Raw genomic sequence first — 20,929 nt, 5'->3', positions numbered from 1 at the left:
TGTCCTAGTCTGTTATTGCTAGGACGTTTTAAGTTGGTGTACAGTTTATAGCTGACAAAGCGTTTTTTGTTATCATGAACAAATCTCCATGTTGAGGGGTGTATTCTCATTTCTGCTTGGGGGATGAAGATGTTGGGGTGCAGAGATGTTGGGTAACTAGTCATGAAGATGGCAGAGCTGAAGGGTGAACTTTGGTCTGCTCTGGTCTCGGCTCTTTGCCCTGAACCTGGGGGCGATGCTGCCTCCCGGCTCCGGATCCCCGTCTTTCCCCAGATCGTGGAGCTGGGCTGGGTCACAGTGGTCCTCGCCCCCGCCTGCCATTACTGCTGGACCCTGGCAATGGCAATCAGTGGGACCTTTGCAAGAAGCAGGGTCCTCACCTCATTAACTCTCTGGCCCACCTTCACCGCATGGTCAGCACCTGCTTGGTGACTTGCAAACACACACAGGGGCCCTGCCCTCTGAGAATGGGTCCTCTCTGAAAGGTGCTGCTCCCAATCTCGTGCTAACATTGGAGAGAATTTATTTAGCGACGAGGAAGAACTTCCACATCCCAGTTTTGGCAAGATAAGAACAAGTCAGGGAAGGGGCAGAGAATCTCACCCCTGTGCTACTTCCGTGGAGGCAGAGGACTGTTTCTCCATCCCTGGCCTGGGGGGGGTCTCACAGGGGGACTTTGATGCCCTACCTGGCTTTACACTAAGTCCTGAGGGAATCTGGAATGTCCGACACCCAGGTGTATGTGAGCTTCGAGGTTGCTCCAGTGTAGTCCGGGTGCTGTGCCCAGCAAGGGCTTGGGAGCCCACCTGCGATGCTGTGGGCACAAGTGTCCCAGAGCTGCCACAAATCCCGCATGGCACCCTGGTATCAGGAGTGGATTTGGCCTTGGGGGCATGAAGGCTGCCTGTTTCCTCGATAACCTTGGGCTTTTTCCCCCGCCGGTGGCCAGTGCTCTGGGGAAGTTCCACCTCATCATCGTTCGGTCAGAGGGTGCTTACGGGGGGCTCAGCCTGGGCCAGGCCCAGGAATCAGCACCTGGGGCTGCAGACTGGGATGGCCTAGCGAGCCAAGGAGGGAGGGAGGTTTGTTTCCTTCATCTGAAGAATCCTCAAGCTACTAGGAGAGATGAGAGAGGCAAGACCTACGCCCTGATGCGGGAACTGATGTGGCAGGATGTGACCCTCTCCACCACCGTGCAATTCTGAGTGTGTTTGGAGTATGTCATTGTGAGTTTAGGAAGGCGGCAAAGGCCTCCTGAAGGAGGGGGGCCCGGAGCTGACCTCCGAGGACAGGTAGGCTTGGATCATGGTGGGGAATCCCAAGGCTCCTGTCTGGCTGCTACCAGAGTCCAGCATCTGGGGAATCACGCTGCCTGACTTCCTTCCCCCCACAAAGTCTGGCTTGTATCAAGTACGTTACCTTCTTTATGCCTCAGTATTCTCACCTGGAAAATAGGCATGAGAACAGAATCTACTTCATGGGGCTGTTGTCAGGATAAAATGAATTAATACATTACAGGGACTTAGAACTGTCACTGGCCTCTAGCAGGACTTAAATTAATGTTAGCCCTTAAGGTGACCAATTCCTGACCTGTGTCTAGTGTTTCACATAGCACACTCACTCGTGTGATCTCATTTGCTCTTCCCACTGAGGTTATGAGGTTATTATTTTACTGACAAGGAAACTGAGGCCAAGGGAGGCCAATAGACTTGCACAGGCCACACAGCCAGGAGGTGTAACCCACATCAGAACCTCTGGCCCGGGCTCCCACCCCATCAGCCACCTCAGGGGAGGATACCCCAAGAGCTGTGGCAGGACTGAGGTCCTCTCTGAACTTCAGTTTTCTCTTACAGGCTTGTGGTGAGGATGAAAAGAATTAATGGGAAGCACTTTGCACAGTGCCTGCCCCGTAGTAAGTGCTTAATAAGTGGCACCTATTAATAGAGAAAGTCACCAGCCCTATCCATCCCCAGCTCCCGGGAAAGGCCAGCTCAGGATCCCTTCCACCCCTGACATGATGGGCCCTGTGCACAGTGGGGAAGGAAGTTGACTGGCCCCAATCGCATCCACAGGAAGTTTCCTTTCCCCTGTTTTGCTGCTTTTCTCCTCTGCTCACAGTGGGTTTTCCTCTCTGAGGCTTCTCTCTTGCTCACTCACTTTTCAGGACTTCAGTGTGGGCACTGCTGGCCATGTGGAGTCCCACCTGGGGGGGCTCCCAGGCCTGTTCCTGGCTTCCCCCTACCCTCTAGACACTTCCTAACCCTTTCATACTCTACTCACTTCCTCACTTGAACGGCAGGTAGAGGGCTTGCCTTCCCCCTGGCATGAGCTCACAGGCTCATGGCCGTGAGCCCCCAGCACTGAACACGGGCAGCAGTGAGGGGTGGGAGCACGTGCTGGTGAGGGGCTCTGGGCAGCGGTCAGCACCTACTCGATTATTTAACACCAGTGAAGTCTCTGTTTCTATCCGCCTGCCTCTCAGAAGGGTGTCTGAGGTCCCCTACCCACTCCCTTGGGTTCAGCCCCAGCAGTGTGGCTCTGCAGCACCCGGGTCAAACACACGAGCTGCGTTCCCACCTAGAAGCCTCTGGAGGGCCGGCAACCAGCCTCAGGAGCGGCTCTGCCAGCCCTCGCGGAGCAAGGAACAGCCACAGGGAGAGAGCAGAGAGCGCCGATTATTATTAAGGGTCTCAGTTTTAGCCTCAGAGGCTCCAGGATGTGCCAGGCCTGGCTGCAGGCTTGGGCAGAGGGTCCCAGGAGTTTGACTGGCTGGTGCAAATGACAGAGAAGGCAAAGAAATTGAGAGCAAAGAGGGAAGCCATGCCTTCACAGGGTCACAAGCTCCCTCATCTGCCAGTCAAATCCTGGCCAAGAAAAAAATCCCACATGTGAGCCATAAATCTTAGGCTCTAGGACACAGGCTTGTGGTATGTCTGGGTGGTGTCTGGCCTGAGTTCAGGGTCAGCCTGTGGTGGGTGGGAAGATTGGTGAGGGTCTGGGCCTTCTGTGGCCAAAGGCAGAGGCCCCATCCCAGAAGACTGTGTCCCACAGTACGGGTGGAGTCGCAGTTGAGGCCAGGACGGTTTGGGAGGACAGTCAAGAAGGTGACGACAGAGAGCCCGTGCAATGATCAGGCCAGTGGTTTGACATCTGCCTTCAGTCAAATCCTAGATAAAGGGCTATAGGGGAACTGTCCTCAGTGAGGACCCCTCCCGCAAGCCCAGTTGTTTCTCCCGGTCTGGACCCACTGTCTGGGCCTTGGGGTGAAGATCCATGATGCCGGGACCCTTCCTACTATGTGTTTGTGAGGCCCACAGAGCCATCAGGAGGGACATGGAGAGTTATGACCTTCATGTGGGACAGGTGCTTCTCTCCAGCAAGGCAGCTCTGGAAGGAGAACCCAAGCAGTTTTTGAGGCAGGGAGAGGCGGAGAATTATGCCAGGGCCTGGGGCCTTGGGAGCAGGGGGAAGGGGAGAAAGGGAAGTATCCCTGCAGTCTCATATCATGTAGGGTGAGGCAGATGCCCCGGCTGTTTTTGCTGACCTTTATGGCCTTCCTTGGAGACAAGGCCCCTATCTACTCCTCCCGCATTTCCGTCGCAGGGTTGGATACATAGTGGCTGCTTTATTTAGATCCCCCCCCCCCATCTGATCAGGAATTGGGCATTCTCCCTTAGGTATGAGCTCCCTTTTATTGAGCTCCTACTGTGTGTCTGTCCTTGTGTTGGGCACTCTACAAACCTTTCCCAGTCCTCACTGCAGGAATGGGGGCATTATCCCTGTGTCGAGAGAAGGCAAGTCACATTCCCCCACCCCCTAGGCAGTAAGTAGGGGAGCTGTCATCCTTCCTCTGTGGCCTGGACCTTTCCTTGAACAGGGAGGAGTTAATGCCAGCGAGCTTCAACTAGAAGCTTCCCTCCACCCACTTTGTTGCCTCCACATTCCCCAGGCTAGGGACCTGGGAGTTTCTGCCCGAGGACCCAGCACCCTAGCTGTCTCTCCAGCTGCTACTTGCTGTCTTGTGTTTCAGGAAAACACCGTGTGGGGCAGGGAGGTGCCCTGAGCCTCACGGGGACTCAGATGACCCGTAAGGACTCTCATTCTATTGAGTGCCTGAGGTCACTGCAACTGAAGAATTGATTTTTTTTTTCCACTTAAACCATTTAGTTTATTATTATCTTAACATGATTATAAACAGCATAACCCCAAGGCTTTCAAAGCACTGTCTTCATTTAATTAAGAGTCTAACAAAATTGCCTGTTTGGTTTCCTAAGTCCCAGCATTTTTTTTTAACTTCTTATTTTGAAATAGACTCCCAAGACATTGCAAAATGACGAGGCACTCTACATTCCTCCCCTCCAGTTCCACCGCCACACTGGAGGGTAGGTGGCATTGCTCCCAGTTCATGGAGAAGATGGCTATGCCATCACATAGCCACTGAGTGGGTCTCCCCTTAGCCAGCATCTCCCAGCGGTAACCTCTCGGGTAACTAAAGGTCATTATCAAAGCCAGGAAGTTGATATTGGCAAGAGGCAGCTACATAAGCTACAGACCCGAGCAATTGATTTTGTTTTAAGGGGTTAGTGAGTGTTAGGGGACAGGCATGCCAGCTGGTCTTTCTGGAGGAGGCAGAAATTGACAGTCGTCGCTGAGAAGCTCCAGGCCTGACCTCTTGGCATTCCCACCTCCAAGAGAAAAGCAGAGGTGAACCTTGTTTTACATGAAGGCATATTCCTGAGAACCCCTGCAAAGTCAGTCCTGTGGGACGAATCACATCATCCTTTAGGTGTTCTTAAGTACAGTTCTCTTTGAGAGTCATGTGATCAACCCTTTTGCAAAGCAGAGGACTGCTTTTTTAGGGAAAAAAAATCTTTCTGTGATTCTCATAAATTTTGATAACTTGGGACTTCTGAGCTTGCTGGACATAGGACAGATCTGGAGCATGGGGACTGGGCGGCAGCATGGACCGCGGGAGGAGTAGAACAGTGATCAAGAACTACAAAAGAAGGAAAAAAAAAGAACTACAAAAGAAGAGATGCTCTTTAGGACAACGGGCCAAGGCACAGTGGGCTCCACAGCCTCTCAGGGAAGCCTACTGTTTACAGGGAACTTTCTGCCTTGTTTTAAAAGACTGTTGTGGAAAATCCATCTCCTGTTGCCCATCCTGGGATTGGAGTAGATTTCCTGTGTATCCTGAGTTTGTCAGTCTGGGGAGGCTCCCTGGGAGGAAATGGCCATTACAGAATGAAGGAGACTGCGTAGTTAGTTGCTGATGTAAAAAGCAAACAACCGTGACCAGGGACTGAGAGAGCACGGAAAGCAGGCGGCGGAGCAGAGAGAGGGGCATTCACTCTGCAAAGGCTCTGCGAGGTTTCCTCCCGCTCACAGGCCATCGATGTCCCCGTGTGCAGCCTGGGACTGGGCCTCTGAGCTCCTAGAAAGGCCCTCCATCCTCATCGCTGAGTCCATCACCTTTGTAGGCATCGGGGCTCCTGGGCTGTTGGATCTCAGAGAAGCTGGCTAGCCAAGGAAGGAAAGTGAGCCAGGATCGAAGCGGGTACTGTCAGCCTTGGGAGCTTGTGAGCTCGGAGGCGTGTATTTGTAGACAGCACATGCTCGCTTGCCTTGTGCTGGCTCACCGGTTTACACAGCGGCCCCTCCACAGACAGGCAGCTCGGAGCCACAGGGCAGGAGGGTGCTGGGTGCACAGCAGACACGGTCTCCGGGGCCTTCCCCTCCCTGTGCGGCAGATCCGGTGTTTGTTCAAGCGCTGAAGGAAGCAGGGGGAAGGGATGTTTTGGGCTAGAGCTTGTCCATGGCTGTGGCGCGGGGGAGAGCTGGTGCTCGCTCCCTGGGCTGGAGGCGTCTCTGTGTGTCTGCACGAGGTGCCAAGGGCCTCTGAGGCCAGGAGGGAGCCAGACGCCTGAGGGAGCATGCTCTAGAGGTTTCTGAGCCTCACTGATGACCTGGATGGCAGGGAAAGACGAACCTTCTCGGTGGTGAAGTTAAAGTAGGGTCTGCTGGTAATGCCAGGGTTTTAAAAAGAGCAACAGGGGGCGCCTCGGTGGCTCAGTGGGTTAAGCCGCTGCCTTCGGCTCGGGTCATGATCTCGGAGTCCTGGGATCGAGTCCCGCATCGGGCTCTCTGCTCAGCAGGGAGCCTGCTTCCCTCTCTCTCTCTCTCTGCCTGCCTCTCTGCAGGCTTGTGATTTCTCTCTGTCAAATAAATAAATAAAATCTTAAAAATAAATAAATAAAATAAAATAAAAAGAGCAACAGGATTGGAGGCCTAAGAGGCACAGGGTACTGTTCCAAAAGTGGGTTTCGTTGAAAAGAAAGTGGAAGTGTGTGGTCCTCTCTTGCTGTAATTACTGCCACCCCCCACCCCTAAAATCATTCTCTCCCTCTGGAGAATCTGGGGGTGGTGGTCCTGAACGCTACATGAAAGAGCTACGATCATTCATTCCCGCCGCAGGGATTTATTGAGCACCTACTGTGTTCCAGGCCTAGCTGTAGGCACTGGTTATGCCGCTCAGGGCAAGGCAGCCCAGGCCTCTGGGCATACATTGGAATCGCTATTTCCAATAGTGAATAAGGGCCAGAAAGAAAACTAACCAGTTGTCGTGACTTGGAACATGAGATGAGTGGTCAGAAAAGGCCTCTTTGCAGAGGTGACACTGAGCCAGGCATGGGCAGGTCAGGGCATAGAGTGCCGGGTCAAGGGGACAGCAAGGTCAGTGACCCAAGTGTCACTGAAGGCGTGCATTTGAAGTACAGCAAGAGGATGAAGCATGTGGGGGCTGCAGGGGGCTGGAGTCACCGGGGAGGGCCGGGCAGACGGGAGTCTGGGTGTGTCTCTGGCCCCAAAGCTGCCCAGGAAGGAGAGGGCTCCCCCAAGCCAGCATCGGCTGTGTGGCTGGGGCCCAGGCACATGGCCTCCAGGGTTGGTTTCCTCATCTGTCAAATGGGTTCATGATGGTTTGGGAAGACGTTCCAAGCAATTAGTACAGGGCAAGTGCAGGCTGGGTTGCAAAGGGAGATGTGCAGGGGCTGCACAGCTGCCTTTCCTCCGGGTGGCTCTGTGGCCGGACTCCGCCATGGGCTTTCCTCTGCTCTGCCCTCTGCCACCCTCCTGACCTGTGCTAATTCAGCACTGCCCGTCGCCTCTCAGCCCTGGTGGCACTTGCTAACTGGAAGTCGTAAGGAGCCAGTTGCTGAGGCTTGATGGCCCGCCCAGGGGGCTGATCTGGGCTGAGAGTTGAGCAGCCCCACGCCTGTCGCCCTGATAACACAGCAGGACCACGGCTTGCAGGCTCCCGGCTTAGCCCCCAGTTCTCGCTGGGAATAAGGGGCTGTGCAGGGGAGGCAGCCCTTCCAAGGGGTTGGCCCTCCACAACCTTCCACAGAGCAGCGGAGTCCCCTGGCTTCCTATGGGATTGGCCCTATTTCATTCTCACTAAGGTGAAACCTGGCTTTTCTTCTCCGGCTTGGGGAGAAGCAGAAGCACAGCCCCTCTCCTGCAGCCCCTGCCCCGGGAGGGGAGAGAAGAGCTAGGGCTTTTTTTTTTTTTTCCTTACGACTTTCATAAGGAAATGTGGATCGGGTCCCTTGGCCATTCCCCCGTGTCACTCCCACCTTTCGAGACCAGAGAGAGGGTCAGAACACTTCATTACAACTTGTCTTCCTTGTCCACAGGTAATTCTAGAAGGGATTCAGACTTCTAAATACCCACCCCAAACCCTCAGCCCTGAAGGGGGTGGCACCTCCCCTAAGAGGCCTCGGATCTAAGCAGAAATGTGTCTCTTTTCACGGTCTAGTCCATCTGTTTCATTTCACGTGCAGGAAAATGTGCCTGGACCCGGGCGTCCAGGTGCTGGGTTCAGGCGTAGCTCTTGCTAATCGCTGAGGCACAAAATCGAATAAGTTAACGCCAGAGTGACCGGGGATCGCCTTGCATGTTGGCAGAGTCACCGGACGCCCGTGGTTCTAGGTTGCTGTGACATTCCTGGTCTGTCCCCTGAAAGTAAATCGCTTCCTTAGCTGATGCCTGAGTGTTCTTTTTCAAGGGTCAGACCCCTTCGCCCCACACTTCGAGAAGACTGCCGTGCCCCCGGAGCGGCTCTGTCACTAAATACACACCCAGGTGTGGATGACGGACAGGCCAGTGCCCTGATCCCGGCTGTGACCGGTGAGAGCAGGAGGGACGCTGAGGCAGGAGAGGGAAGAAGGCCTCTGGGCCTCTGGGGCGCCGTGTGGATCCTGGCCGATGAGACTGCGTGGCTGCCAGGCCATGATGAGGGGTGAAGATGGGTCCCGTGCGCCGTGAGAAGCCTCTGAACGGTTTCAGTCTGAGGGATCGGATTTCTGTTTTGAGAGGATCCCTGAGCTGATGTGTCAGAGGCCGGAAGGGCCCCCAGGGAGCAAGCGTGGAGTGGGAGGGGGACGAGGCACGGTGAGAGACGAGGGTGGATTGGTCTTGGCTGGACGATGGCATGGAGAGGAGCCGGTCTGAGATCCGTTTTGGAGGAACAGTCGAGAGGACTTGCTGAAGGATGAGGGTGAGGGAGAGGTGGAGAACAGGGATGCCCCCTGTCCTGCTGGGGGGGGACCCTGGCCAAGACGGCAGACCCCGTGTTTCCCAGCACCTGCCCCAAATGCCCACCTTGGACTTCACCCTGGGGAGTGAAAGGGAGGGATGTCCTCCCTTCTCCTTGAGATAGCCGAAGCCTTGGGCCCAGTGAAAGATGCTTTGTGGTGGGGACTGCCTGCCATCAGCCTCCCTCCCCAGGAACCTCCAGGCACTAGACACTCTGCTTTCTGGGTCTCGGACTCAGTAGGAGGATGAGGGTGGCGGGGAAGGAGGGAGAACAGAGGTCCATTGACAGGGAGCTCACCCTCCTTCTTCAGAGGTGAGGGGCACTGGTGGCAGATCTCCACAGTGTCCCTGGCCTGACCCTTCCACTCTTCGCCAAGGTCACCCCAACTGGACTCAGGCCCAGGGACAGAGCCCTAAGCCAGAGCCCTTCCCTGGCAGGAATGGAGCCGACCCTTGGAGACTCCCCAGGCCCTTAGGAACTGACGCACCATTCATCCAGAGGCTTCCCGGCTTTGAGCAGTACAGTCCCTTTGGGCCTTTAAAACACCTCCTCTCCTTCACCTCCACAGTGCCAAGGACTGACGTCCAGTGAGGGGTCCCCAGACGGCAGGCCGCCTAGCCTCCAGACCGCAGTAGGCCTGAGGGACTGGCGTGGCCTGAAGATGGAGTCTGTTCCCCTGAATGCACCTTTAGAAGACAGGAGAGGAAGTGTGTGGGGCGAGGGGGGCTTGCCTGGTGGCCATAGCTCTTCTCTCCCCTCTAGGGGCAGGGGCTGAGGGAGAGGGGCTATGCTTCTGCTTCTCCCCAGGCGGGAGCAGAAAGGCCAGTTTCCACCTTAGCGAGAATGAAACAGGGCCGATCCCAAAGGAAGCCGGGGGACTCCACTGCTCTGCCAGCCCTCAAGCGGCCCCGTGGTGCCAGCAGACCTGAACCTGGCTTTGGGCTGGCCGATCTGGGGTCACATGGTTGGCTGTGGCTTTCTACTTGGCACTAGTTGTCTGAACTTGAAATGGTGCTTTTTTTCACGGTGGAGGCAGGTAAGCGTCACCTTTCAGCCCCGGAGGCCTTAGAGCCCCAGGAACCCGAGTTAGGTCACCCCCTGACCCTTGCCAGCTTCGCTCAGCGTCTCCGCCCCTCCTCCTCCTCCTCCTCCTCCTCCTCTGGGAAAGTCCCCCAGGGCTGCTGAGAGCCTCGAATGAAATGTTATCTGCTCAGCACACAGGAAGCATGTAATACGTGCTGGTCATTTGGTGACTGTTGATAATGGGGCTTGACAAAAAGGGGGAGCTCTTTCTCTGGAAGCCTTTCCAGGAGTGAGGTCTTGCATGTAGGCTTGTGCATTTCAAGGTCCGCTGCTCAAAATTTGGTTCACAGATGAGTCGCACGATCATCTGCGAGCCTGCAAGAAGTGCTGTCTTGACCCCACCCCAGTCCCCCTAAATCACAGCCTGCCGGTTATGTACCTGCACAGGGAAGTTTGAGAAGCACCATTTGAAGGTCCAGGGAAGCGCTTCCCTAGGCTGACTCTGTGCTCAGGACTCCCTTGGTGTTGGGTTATGTTCAGTCCATCCATGTAATAAAAACCACTGAACCTGCCTTGCTGAATCAGTTTCTGACCCAAGCTTCGCACAGGGAACTTGGTTAAGAGCTGGTTCGTTGGCTTCACATCCCTTTGCAGACCTGAGTCGCCCACCTGTTTCTGGCACCCTGTGGGAGGGGGGTGTAAGTCACAGCCTAGTCTCCATCCCCCGGTCCCCAGCCTAAGCAAGAGGATGCTTGGGCCCTAGCCACACTCCCTCATCAGCTGTAAGTCAGAACATTCTTTCTCCCTGCTCTTCAAAGGTAGGGTGAAGTTTGGGGCCAAGGAGATTGCGAAGGTTTTTATTCCAGAAGTCTCTCTGAATTAGAGGTGGGAGAGACTGGCAATCAGTCCTCTGTGGTTTTGAAGACAGCATAGCATGAGTGTGTCTAAAGTCTGTGTGCACAGTTAGGAGGGGGAAATGCTTAGGTCTCTTCTAAGGAGTGTCTGGCAAAAGACCAAAAAAAAAAAAAAATCCCAATTTTAAAAAGAAGCATCTTTTGCTCTTCTGTATAAAGCAACTATGCAAACCTAAGCAAACCTAAGCTTCAAATTAAGGGAATCAAGGGCGGAGGGTTGAGATGAGCCAGTGACTGGTAATTTGCGGCTTTCTCTGCTTGGCATGGTGTTTACTCTCAGCTTCTTTCTGATCTCAAAGATGAATTTCCACCTTTAATAGTTGGGAATTGATGAAGATGACTTAAGTAAGGCCTGTTGGTTGGGCAGAACTGTTCTCTTGCTAGCAAGTGGCCCGGCAATAACTTTTTGTCTATGGCTATGGTTGTAATTGGCTATGAAAAACTCCTCCCAGGGCACCTGGGTGGCTCTGCCAGTTAAGCATCTGCCTTGGGCTCAGGTCATGATCCCAGAGTCCTGGGATTGAGCCCTGCATCAGGCTCCCTGCTCAGCAGAGAGTCTGCTTTTTCCTCTCCCTCTGCACCCTACTTTTGCTCTCTTTCTCAAATAAATAAATAATTAAAAAAAAAAAAAGACTCCTTCCTCCCTAAGCATTATAGTTCTCATTTAAGTACATACTCTTGCCAGATACCGTGCAAAGGGTTTCAAGTGCTTCGATCGCCTACTTTGCAGACCTTACAAATGAAGCGCTATGGGCCAGAGGGCTACGCAACTTGCCCAAGGCCACTCAGCTAGTGAACGGCAGGTCCTTCTACTTCTAAGCCCAAGCTCTTGACCACAATTCTCTATATCCTGGCTATGCTTGCTGCTGAGTGGGACTGACCAAAGATGTGTTGCCTGGAGATTAACAGATGAGGTTTGATATATGAAACGGTGGGTGTACCAGAGTGTTTCGGCATTTCTTTAAACTTTGTTTCAAGTTCTGTATGTTCTTTTAATTATGTCAATTAGAGGTTGACCAATGTCCTTTTTCAGACACTTAATAAAGCGTCACATTCCTACAATAAATGTCTTGTCCAGATGACACTATTTTTTATTACCTTTCACTTGACCTACCCAAGTTGAGCCAGCCACCTAGTGGCCAACGCTGGAATTGCAGGCATAGTGGCCAGAAGGGAACTAACTGACTTCCAGAAGGCAGGCTTTGTAAACACACACCTGTAAAGCAACCACACAGCAACATCATCCCAGTTTCCTAAACCACAGCTCAACAAGGGACTGAAAAAAGAGAAAGAAATCCCACTTTGCTTTTGTTTTCTATAGGGCCCTAAAACGAGGAAGTTTTCATCTGGGGCACCAAAGAGAACCTTAGGAAACATCACGTAGTTTTATTTATTCATTCCTAAAACTTGGTGTTAGAGGAATTCTGAGCCTACTCTGCTGTCCCGTGTCTCTCACTGTGCCTGACAGTTCTTCCTCCAACAACTGTGCATTGTAGTAGAATTCGGTGTATTCGTTCAGATCCCCCGTGAGAAGAGGTCCTAGCTCTCTCTGAGGCTGAGTTGCCCTTCTGGGAAATACTGGGACTGGACTTGATACTGACTAGATTTTCTCATAGGGCCAATGTTTTATGTTCTAATAGCTTTTAAGACCAAAGGAATCAATGCCTAATAATGAAATATCATACAAAAGAAAAAACATTTTAGGGAAACAGAGGTCTTGTAGGCCCACCTCAAATCCCACTGCATTGGCAGAATATGGCTGCCTCTGTATAAGGCCAGCTTTGTGCCCTTCCCCCCACCCCCCATTTCCTTTGGAAAGTGCAGAAAGCCCCCTTGTCTTGAATGCTTCCCTGCAAAGGGCTCCTGCTGAAAGACTGCACACATAGCCAAGACTTTGACCTTCACCTTTGCCCCTGACTTACTTGGTGAGAAAGAGTTCTTATCCTCCTCTCTCTAGGTTTTGGGGGGTTGGGGGTAATCTAGCTAGGGTTAACAGGAATTCAATGAAAATATAAATAGAAACGTGGTCTATAAATAACACTGCCCCCAAAATATCTGGAGGCATGAATATGAGCAGGCAGCAGACAGTCACAAATCATGATGGCCTGGACAGTGAGTGAGCCTTGTTCATTTGCTTGGAGGTCTCTGGGGATACTTTAGATTTGCCGGTGGGGCCCTAGAAAAAACCTCTCTCTTTCTGGGCTCTAGAAACGCCTTCCTTGTTTGCTGCCCTCACAGCCATCTTCTGCTAGACCTGCTTTGTGAACAGACACTAATGGGAGCAAAGTAATGTTGCTTAGAATCAGACCTAGCTTTTAGTCTCAGCACTGTGTGACTTGGGGAAATTCAGAAGATATCTCTGGGCTTCAACTTTTCCTCTGTGGTCATGGGATTTAAAAATTAGAGTTTTGCTTTTTTTTTTTTTTCCAGAGAGAGAGAGAGAGAGTTGTGTTTAGGGGCAGAGGGAAAGGGAGGGGAGAGAAGCTTAAGCACGGAGCCCAGTGTGGGGCTCGATCTCATGACCCTGAGATCACCACCTAAGCCAAAATCAAGAGTCAGATGCTTAACCAACTGAGCCACCCGGGTACTCGAAAAACTGGAGTGTTGAAGCACAGGAACCATGCTTTATTTTACCTTAGTTTAGAGGATGAAGTCTAGTTTCAGATCCCCCGGCTTCTAATCCATGTGTTGTTCCCTACTAACTGTTTGACCTTGGGAAAATAACTTAACCTCTGTGTACTTCAATTTCCTTGCAAAATGGAAAGAATAATGGCTTCTACTTTGTACAGCTGCTATAAGGACTAAGTGAGTTAATATTTCCAAAGGGCTTAAGCCAGTGCCTGACACATAGTAAACATATATAAATGTTTATTAAATAAAGAAAGAAATCTACAGATCCTTTGGCCAAGAGTATTACCTGGCACATAGCAGCGGCTCACGCATGTGTCTAGTGAAAGACTGAATGGGTAAGGATAACGTAATAAGATTGCATATGAGTTTTTTCTAAGCCCAAAATGCTATAAAATGAAAGTGAGGTTCTTATTCTTACCTATTAGGGTGACAGGAGCTCAGTACGCTCCCTGCTTGGCTTCATCCATTGTTTCTGCATTATACACACTGCACTTGGTTTGTCCGGGAAGAATGCCTGAAGCCCAGGCGGCGTGGTGGGTAGAGAGTGTGCTCATTCTGATGCAATGTTGGGCAGCAGCGCCGGCCTCTCCGCATGGCCTCATCCCCCAGATGCTTTTCAGCATTACATCTGCTTAGTGCCAGCAAAGTTCTTTGCAAGCCAAGCTAGCTCTTACATAGACAAATAATTATGTAGCGTTTTGTTAGGTGTGCACTGTAAATAAAAACATGAGAAAAAGAACAGAAAGCTCACTCCTCTCAGAAAGCAGCCTGAAATGGACAGAGGAGGAAGTAAGTCAGAAGAGCACTGAGCTGGGAGTCTAGTGCTGATTCCAGGCCCAGGCCTGCCTCGGCTTAGATGCGTGGCAAGGATCATCCTGCAGCTCTCTGAGCCTCTTCAGAGGGATCCCCTAACTCCCGTAAGGGGAGTCAGATTAATTCAGTACTTCTTAGCTTCAGAGGTGCATGGGAATCACGAGAGGGGCTTTATGAAGAATGCGTGTTCTCACCCTGCCCCCCCATTATTCCCCCATTCTAACTCAACGGGGTAGGGGGGCAGGGTAAATCCCAGGAATGTGCATTTGTAACCAACACCTCGAATAGCTCAGATTCAGGTAACCGAGGGGTTCTCATGAGCTGTGGGGACCCGTGTCAGTTACCTAGTGCTGTGTAACAAATTACCCCCCAAATTTAGCAGTTTATTTATTTTTTTTTTTAAAGATTTTTATTTATTTATTTATTTGACAGAGCGAGATCACAAGCAGGCAGAGAAAGAGGAGGAAGCAGGCTCCCTGCTGAGCAGAGAGCCCGATGTGGGCCTCGATCCCAGGACCCTGAGATCATGACCTGAGCCGAAGGCAGCGGCTTAACCCACTGAGCCACCCAGGCGCCCCAAATTTAGCAGTTTATTATCTCACTTCTTCTGTAGGTCAGGAATTCAGGAGCCGCTTAACTGCATGGTTTTGATTTGGGATCTCTTACGAAGTAACAGTCCAAATGTTGGCACAAGGTGTAACTGGGGTCTCGCTGGGCAAGATGGCTTGCTCTCATGGCTGGAGGCCTGGTGCGGGCTACTAGCAGGAGGCCTCCGGTCCTTGCTATGTGGACCTCTCCCTAAGGTGCTTTTATACCATGGCGGCCGGCTTCCTGCAATGTGATTGATCTCAGAGCAAGACAAGAAGGGGGCTGTGATCCCCCTTATAACCCAGTCTTAGAAGTCAGCTGTCACTGCTTCAGTGTCCTCTGAAATGGTGTCAGTGGTGGCAGCTCTTGTTGTGGGGTTAGGATTGGGGTAGAAATTAGAGGGAGGAAAGACGGCTGAGTTGGGGGCTTTGGGGAATGTAACCTATATAGGTGGAAAACCTGCAAAATCTGCCCCAGAACCAGGCTGCCAGCCCCAGGGTCCCGCCAAGTCCCGCTGGCTGCTGACTTGCTGTGTGACGTTGGGTGAGGCACAGCCCTCTCTGAGCTCCGTCTTGACCTCAGGGAGTGAGGGAACTGGACATGATGACCTCCAGGATCTCCTGGTTTTGACCCTAGGATCCATGTGGACTGTGGTAGGCATCAACACTGGTGAGAGTAGTCTGGAGCTCCTGTGGTGCATGCCCCATCGGTGACCAGACCCCGGTGTCCCCCATCCCCTGACCCTCAGGGCTAAGACTCGAGGGAGAAGTACTTCAGAAGGGGCTGTTGGTGCCTCTGCCCCCACCCCCCGCCGTGTCCCCTCCCGCAGGTAAAAACTTTGGTCCTTGGCCTTGATGGTTCAGGAACTCCGGGTATTTCTGAAATAATACAACTTGAATGGCTCTGCGTTGCTCTGCGTGGTCTGTGTGATCAAACCCCTGTCACCCATTCAGTATCTTCTAGTGCCACCCGTCACCCACACCTTGTAACCTCCCAACACATTCACCTTCCTTCAGCTGGGTTCTATTATCTCTGGACCTTTGCTCAGGCTCTTCCCTCTTCTGGAACATTCTCTCCACTTCCCTTGCCCTAGCTCATTCCTACCACTTTTCAGGCCTGTCTCTCCTCCTGTGTGCCCCCACGGTAACGGGTCACACTGCAGCCCAGGGCACACAGACGGCGTGCGCTGTAAGGTCCGGGCTGTGTCTGCAATGTCTGTCGTCCCAGCCCAGCCCCAGTTTCCACACCTGCACTTGGGAAAGCGGGGTTCCTCGTGAGTGAGTGGTGCTCGCTGACCGTGCTCCTGGTGTTGGGCTGAGCTCTGGGGAAGGCAGCCCAACGGGATACAGAGGGAAAAGGTACAGAGAAAAGACTAGAGCAAAACCATTGAGTGTCTAGGCACCTCCAGGCAGCCCAGAGAAAGGCCAAGGCGCATTAAATTCCAGCCCTGCCACTTAACTAGTTTTGTGACCTTGGGCAGGTCACTCGGGTCACTTTTCTGACCTTCAGTTTCCCCAGCCATAAAACAAGAATGACAATGGAACCCAGTACCTCAATCAGAAGTTGTGATGAATATCAAATAAACGAATAAATACAAAGCACACAGCACGTTGCTTGGCACACACCAAGTCCTCGGGGACGTCACTATCACTCATATTGTCCTCACTCGGGGGAGGCACAGACAGTGCTGCTGGGAGGTTGCTGGAGGGGGCTGACTGTCTGGGCTCGGTTCTACCAGCGGCGCCAAAGCTCAAGAAAAGCAGGCTTTGGAGGACCGTGTCCCCGCAGAGAGAACCAGGCCGACTCTCTCCAGCTGGCACTGCCAGGCCTGTGGTTGTGGGGCTGCTTTCCCAAGGGCCTCTATATCCTGGGGATTTTCCTCTGCTTCAGATCATCCGAAGTCAACGGTGTCTTTCAACATCCCCCTTGGAACCAGGACTGCCCCTGCCTGCCCACAGCCTACTCAGCTGGCTAGGCCTTTTCTGTTGTGTCTTTCTGCCCTGGAGGCCCTGTATCCCTGGCCTGCCCCCACCCTGCCACCGTGCCCCCCCCACCCGCAGCCCCCGCTGTGGGCCAGGCCACAGGGAGAGGCTGCCGGAAAGCTCTGCCCAGCGTCCCACCGTCCCCTTTCCTGAGGGCAGCCTCCCCTGGCAGGGAGGAGCTGAGGCTGCAGGGGCTGAATGGGGCCTTTTATTCTGCGGCTCTCACAGGGAGGGTGTGAGCCACTGCCCACCACGCCCGCCACACCCACATCCACACGGTGGGGACAGTCTGGCCGGCCCTGATGCTGGGCTCCGGGTTAACCACACTCTCTGGCCCCGCTCTGTCTGGGTCCTGGAGGGCGAGCCCATCCCCGCTGCAGCCCACATCTGGGCCAGCAGCCCCCAGCACGTGCAGAGTGAGCTGCGTTTATTAGTCCCGTTGTGTGTGTGTGTGTGTGTTTGCGTGTGTGTGTGTGTAAATGAGAGTCTAGAGCAAGAGGGTGTCAACACATTCACACTTACCCATTCAGTAAACGTCAGCTGGGGCCTCTGTGCACCAATCCTTGTGCTGGGCCCTGAGGATACAATAGTAAACGAGACATCATACAAAGAGGTGGGAGCATTACAAATCGCAGTGAGTTCTGTGAAGGAGGCAGTTGAGGGCTGGGAGAGAGGCAGAGAGGCCCCCCCCTCACCGGGAGTGGCCTGCCCGGTGATCTGAAGTATGGAAGACGTTATCTCTGTGCCAAGGGCCCAGGGGACTATGTCCTGGAAGAGGGGACCACATGCACACAGGCCCCGAGGTGGCAGGTCTGTGGGCCTCCCCAGCCACAGAAACAAGTTCTGATTTGATTTTGTTCTCAGCGCCCTGGGAAGTCAACGAAAGGTTTGAAAGCAAAGGTTTCATCTTAAAAATGTTCTTTGGGCTACTGGGCAGAAAATGGACTGGGAGTCATTGAGACCAAAGGTCACCGCACCACACGTGGGCTGTTGGCCGAACATGGAGTGATGGGGCCTTGCCCTTCCCTGTGACAACAGCACTTGGGTCAGACCCTCTCCTCCCCACCCAGCCGTGTGCCTCCAGACCACACAGGATAGGAGAAGGCTAATGCCCAGGCTGGTTAATGTACCTAGGACACGGCAGTTGAAAGGCCCTGGGCTTCTCAACTCAGCAACCCACCCTCTGATCTGTGCTGGCAGCTGGATGTTTAGATGGGGTTAGAATGGGATTCATGCGACTCTGTTTCTTGGCCTGGGTGCTGGTTACCTAGGTGGGTTCTGCTTGTGAAATTCACTGAACCATCCATATGCACGTGCACTTTTCTGTATGTATATTATACTTCAAAAAAAAGAACATTTTTAAAAAGGAAAAAAATTGTTCTGATCATAGATGGCTGAATAAGACTGCTCAAAGACTTCAGTTCTATTTGATTCCTTTTTTTTTTTTAAAGATTTTATTTATTTATTCGACAGAGAGATCACAAGAAGAAGAAGAAGACAGAGAAGCAGGCAGAGAGAGAGGGGGAAGCAGGGGAAGCAGGCTCCATGCTGAGCAGAGAGCCCGACCCTGAGCCAAAGGCAGAGGCTTAACCCACTGAGCCACCCAGGTGCCCCAGATTCCTTAAAGATGAATTAAAACCTCTGGTATGGCAAGACTAGGTGCTTTTCCTTCTTTTATTTAACTAGCAGACACCCATAAATCCCACTTGGCCCCACTGAGGACGGGGGAATAAAAGACTGTGTTCCCTTAAGCCTGGCTCTGCCTTGGGGATGGGACCTTCTAGTCCAGAATCTGGAAGATTGTTTTCTTCCCCTGGATGTGATGGGTCTTACTGTAAGCACGTTGTGGCTGCAAGAGAGGGTTTCCAGCTGTGGCAAAACCCTGGTGGATTTTTGCGAGTCGGTGTCCCCGAGTGTGCGGGAAATGGGGTGGAGAGTGCCGCGTGGGAGGTTCACCTGCGTGAGTCACCCTGGCACCTCCAGGTTGGGGGGGCGGGGAATGGGGGGTGGAGTGAGTCATCACTGCCGCTGCTTCTCTGTGTTCTATTCTCTGCTCTTTGAATCAGGCTGACAAAAGAGCGTCCCAAAGGAGAAATGGGAGCTGCGTGGGAGACGGTGTTTTTAGGGCGCGGGGGTTTGAATCTGGAAAGGTGGCTGCAGGCGGAAGGGAGCTAGTGTTTGGCCTTGAGGGGGGGAGACAGGTCATGGTGGGTGCTGGGGAATCACGGTGGTGCTCAGATCCCACTGGCCGTGAGGAGGTGGGTGGGGCCAGGTTGTACCCCCACCCCCACGCTCCCGCACCTCCCTGACCCGGAATTGTCAGCTTCTAAGAGATCCCATTTGCTCAACATTTATTGTGGGCTGCACTCTGTGTTCGGTGATTTTTACAGGGATTCACTGTCGCCTCACAATGATCCTTTGAGTTAGGCATTAAGATGTGCAGTTTGCAGTCTGAGGAAATGGAGGTTCAAGTAGGTTGTGACTTGTCCCACATCATACAACAGTAAATGGCAGGGCCAGATGTGCTAGTCGGGAACCTGTAGGTGACAAGGACTAGACCCTTCTCAATCTGGTTCAAGAAAAGTCGGGGAAATTTTTTGGCTCATGTAACTGAAAACTTCGGGGATAATGGTTTCAGGCATGGCTGGATGCAGGTGAACAAATCATGTGTCTCTCTCTAGTTCTTAGCTTTGTTTTCTTCTCTGGCCACTTCTCTGGCCACTAGGACAAGCGTTCCCCAAATGGTGACAGAGATTTGCAAAGATACTTCCTAGCAACTTGGTTCTACCGTTTCTGAGTTACTTCTCTTTCTGGTGGTTCTGGCAAAAGTCCCAGGCCGATTCTCCTCGGACCAACTTGGGTCACATGCCCATGGCTGGACCATACTGTTTGGTAATGCCAGGAGTTTGGGTGAGATGAGCCCCAGTGAAACCTGACAGACTGAGGAGGAAGGAGGGACTGTCCCCAAAAAGAAACTCAGGGCATTGCACTAGAGATGCTGAGGGGCAAACGCACAGAGGCACATTCTAATCTCAGAGCCAGAGCTAGGGGCTGGAAGCTACGTATTCCTTTCCCTCCCCGCAGGCAGTGCCTCTGTCTGTATCACTGTCTCAGTCCAGCCAGGCTGCTGTACCAAAAAAGCACAGACTGGGGGGCTGATAAACACGGGACATTATTTCCAACAGTTCTGGAAGCTGGACGTCTGAGATCAGGATGCCAGCCTCGCCAGGTGAGGGTTCTCTTTCTGGTTGCAGATTTCTCACTGTTTCCTCACCGGATGGAGGCCTTAGGGAGCTTTGTGGGGTGTCTTTCATAACAGCATTCATCCCGTTTGTGAGGGCATCACACCTTGCCAACGCCCCAAGCCTCCACCCCAATGCCAACACAGTGAGCATTAGGATTTCAGCGTGAATTTTGAGGGGCTCAGACATTCAGACCATAGCGCACGCTATGAGCAAACATGCATGTCATTCTTTGCAGGGGCGGGGTGTTCCTCTAGTGACCTTCGCATCTTCTCTCCCCAAGTTGGTTTGACAAAGAAGAGGCTCTCCTGGGTGCCGTATCAGCCAGGAGAGCCAGAGAAGAACCCCATCCCCCAACTTCCTTGCTCTCCAACCCACACAGCTCGCCTGTCCCCTGCTGGGTTCCAGCAACCCTTGACTCACTCTCTCTAGACAATCCTCTGACCTTCCTGAGGGCATCAGGCAACACCCGCATTCATGGCACCCAGCTCTGTGCCAGGGATTGCTGGGGACAAAGAGAGTAATAGAAAGTCATCGCTGTCCTCAAGGTGACTGCAATGCAGGGATATAAGACTGTCACGTTCCCATAACCAGCTCTGCGGACGTCCCCATAACCCTGTGTAGTGGGTTGAATAGTGGCTCCCCAGAAGATAGGTCCACATCCAGACCCCCAAATTTGTGAATGTGACCTCATGGAGAAAGGTTCTTCACAGATGTAATTCCGATAAGGATCTGGAGATGAGATCATCCTGAATTAAGGGCCGGCATGAACCCAAAGACAGGTGTCCTTAGGGAAGAAAGGCAGAGGGAGGTTTGAGATTCAGACGGAGCGGGGAGGCCACATGAAGACAGAGGCAGAGACCAGAGTGATGCTGCTACAGCCGAGGAATACCCAGAGTCCCCGAAGCTGGAGGAGTCAAGGACAGATTGTCCCCTATTGCCTCCAGAGGGAGCGCAGTCTTGCCCACGCTTGCAAACTTCCAGCCTCAGAACAGGGGGAGAATACATTCCTATTGTTTTAAACCACTGACCTTATGGTACTTTGTAGTAGCTGCCCTGAGAGGCTAACGTATACCCCCTTCCCCTTTTGTCCTCAGATCCAGTTAAATGGGTAGGGGTGTCGCTCGTGGAGAACGAGGT

At 52.8% G+C, this 20,929-nt stretch overlaps 1 protein-coding gene across 3 annotated transcripts in view; it reads left to right on the top strand.

Moving 5' to 3' along the window:
- The window catches only part of SH3PXD2A (SH3 and PX domains 2A), a 235,251-nt gene that overhangs the window by 88,461 nt on the left and 125,861 nt on the right, over window positions 1-20,929 (top strand). The gene's annotated exons all lie outside the window — the stretch shown is intronic.

The sequence above is a fragment of the Neovison vison genome, chromosome 2 (genome assembly GCF_020171115.1).
Source record: "Neovison vison isolate M4711 chromosome 2, ASM_NN_V1, whole genome shotgun sequence".
Lineage (NCBI taxonomy): Eukaryota > Metazoa > Chordata > Mammalia > Carnivora > Mustelidae > Neogale > Neogale vison.
This window is presented reverse-complemented; position numbering and strand designations above follow the sequence as displayed.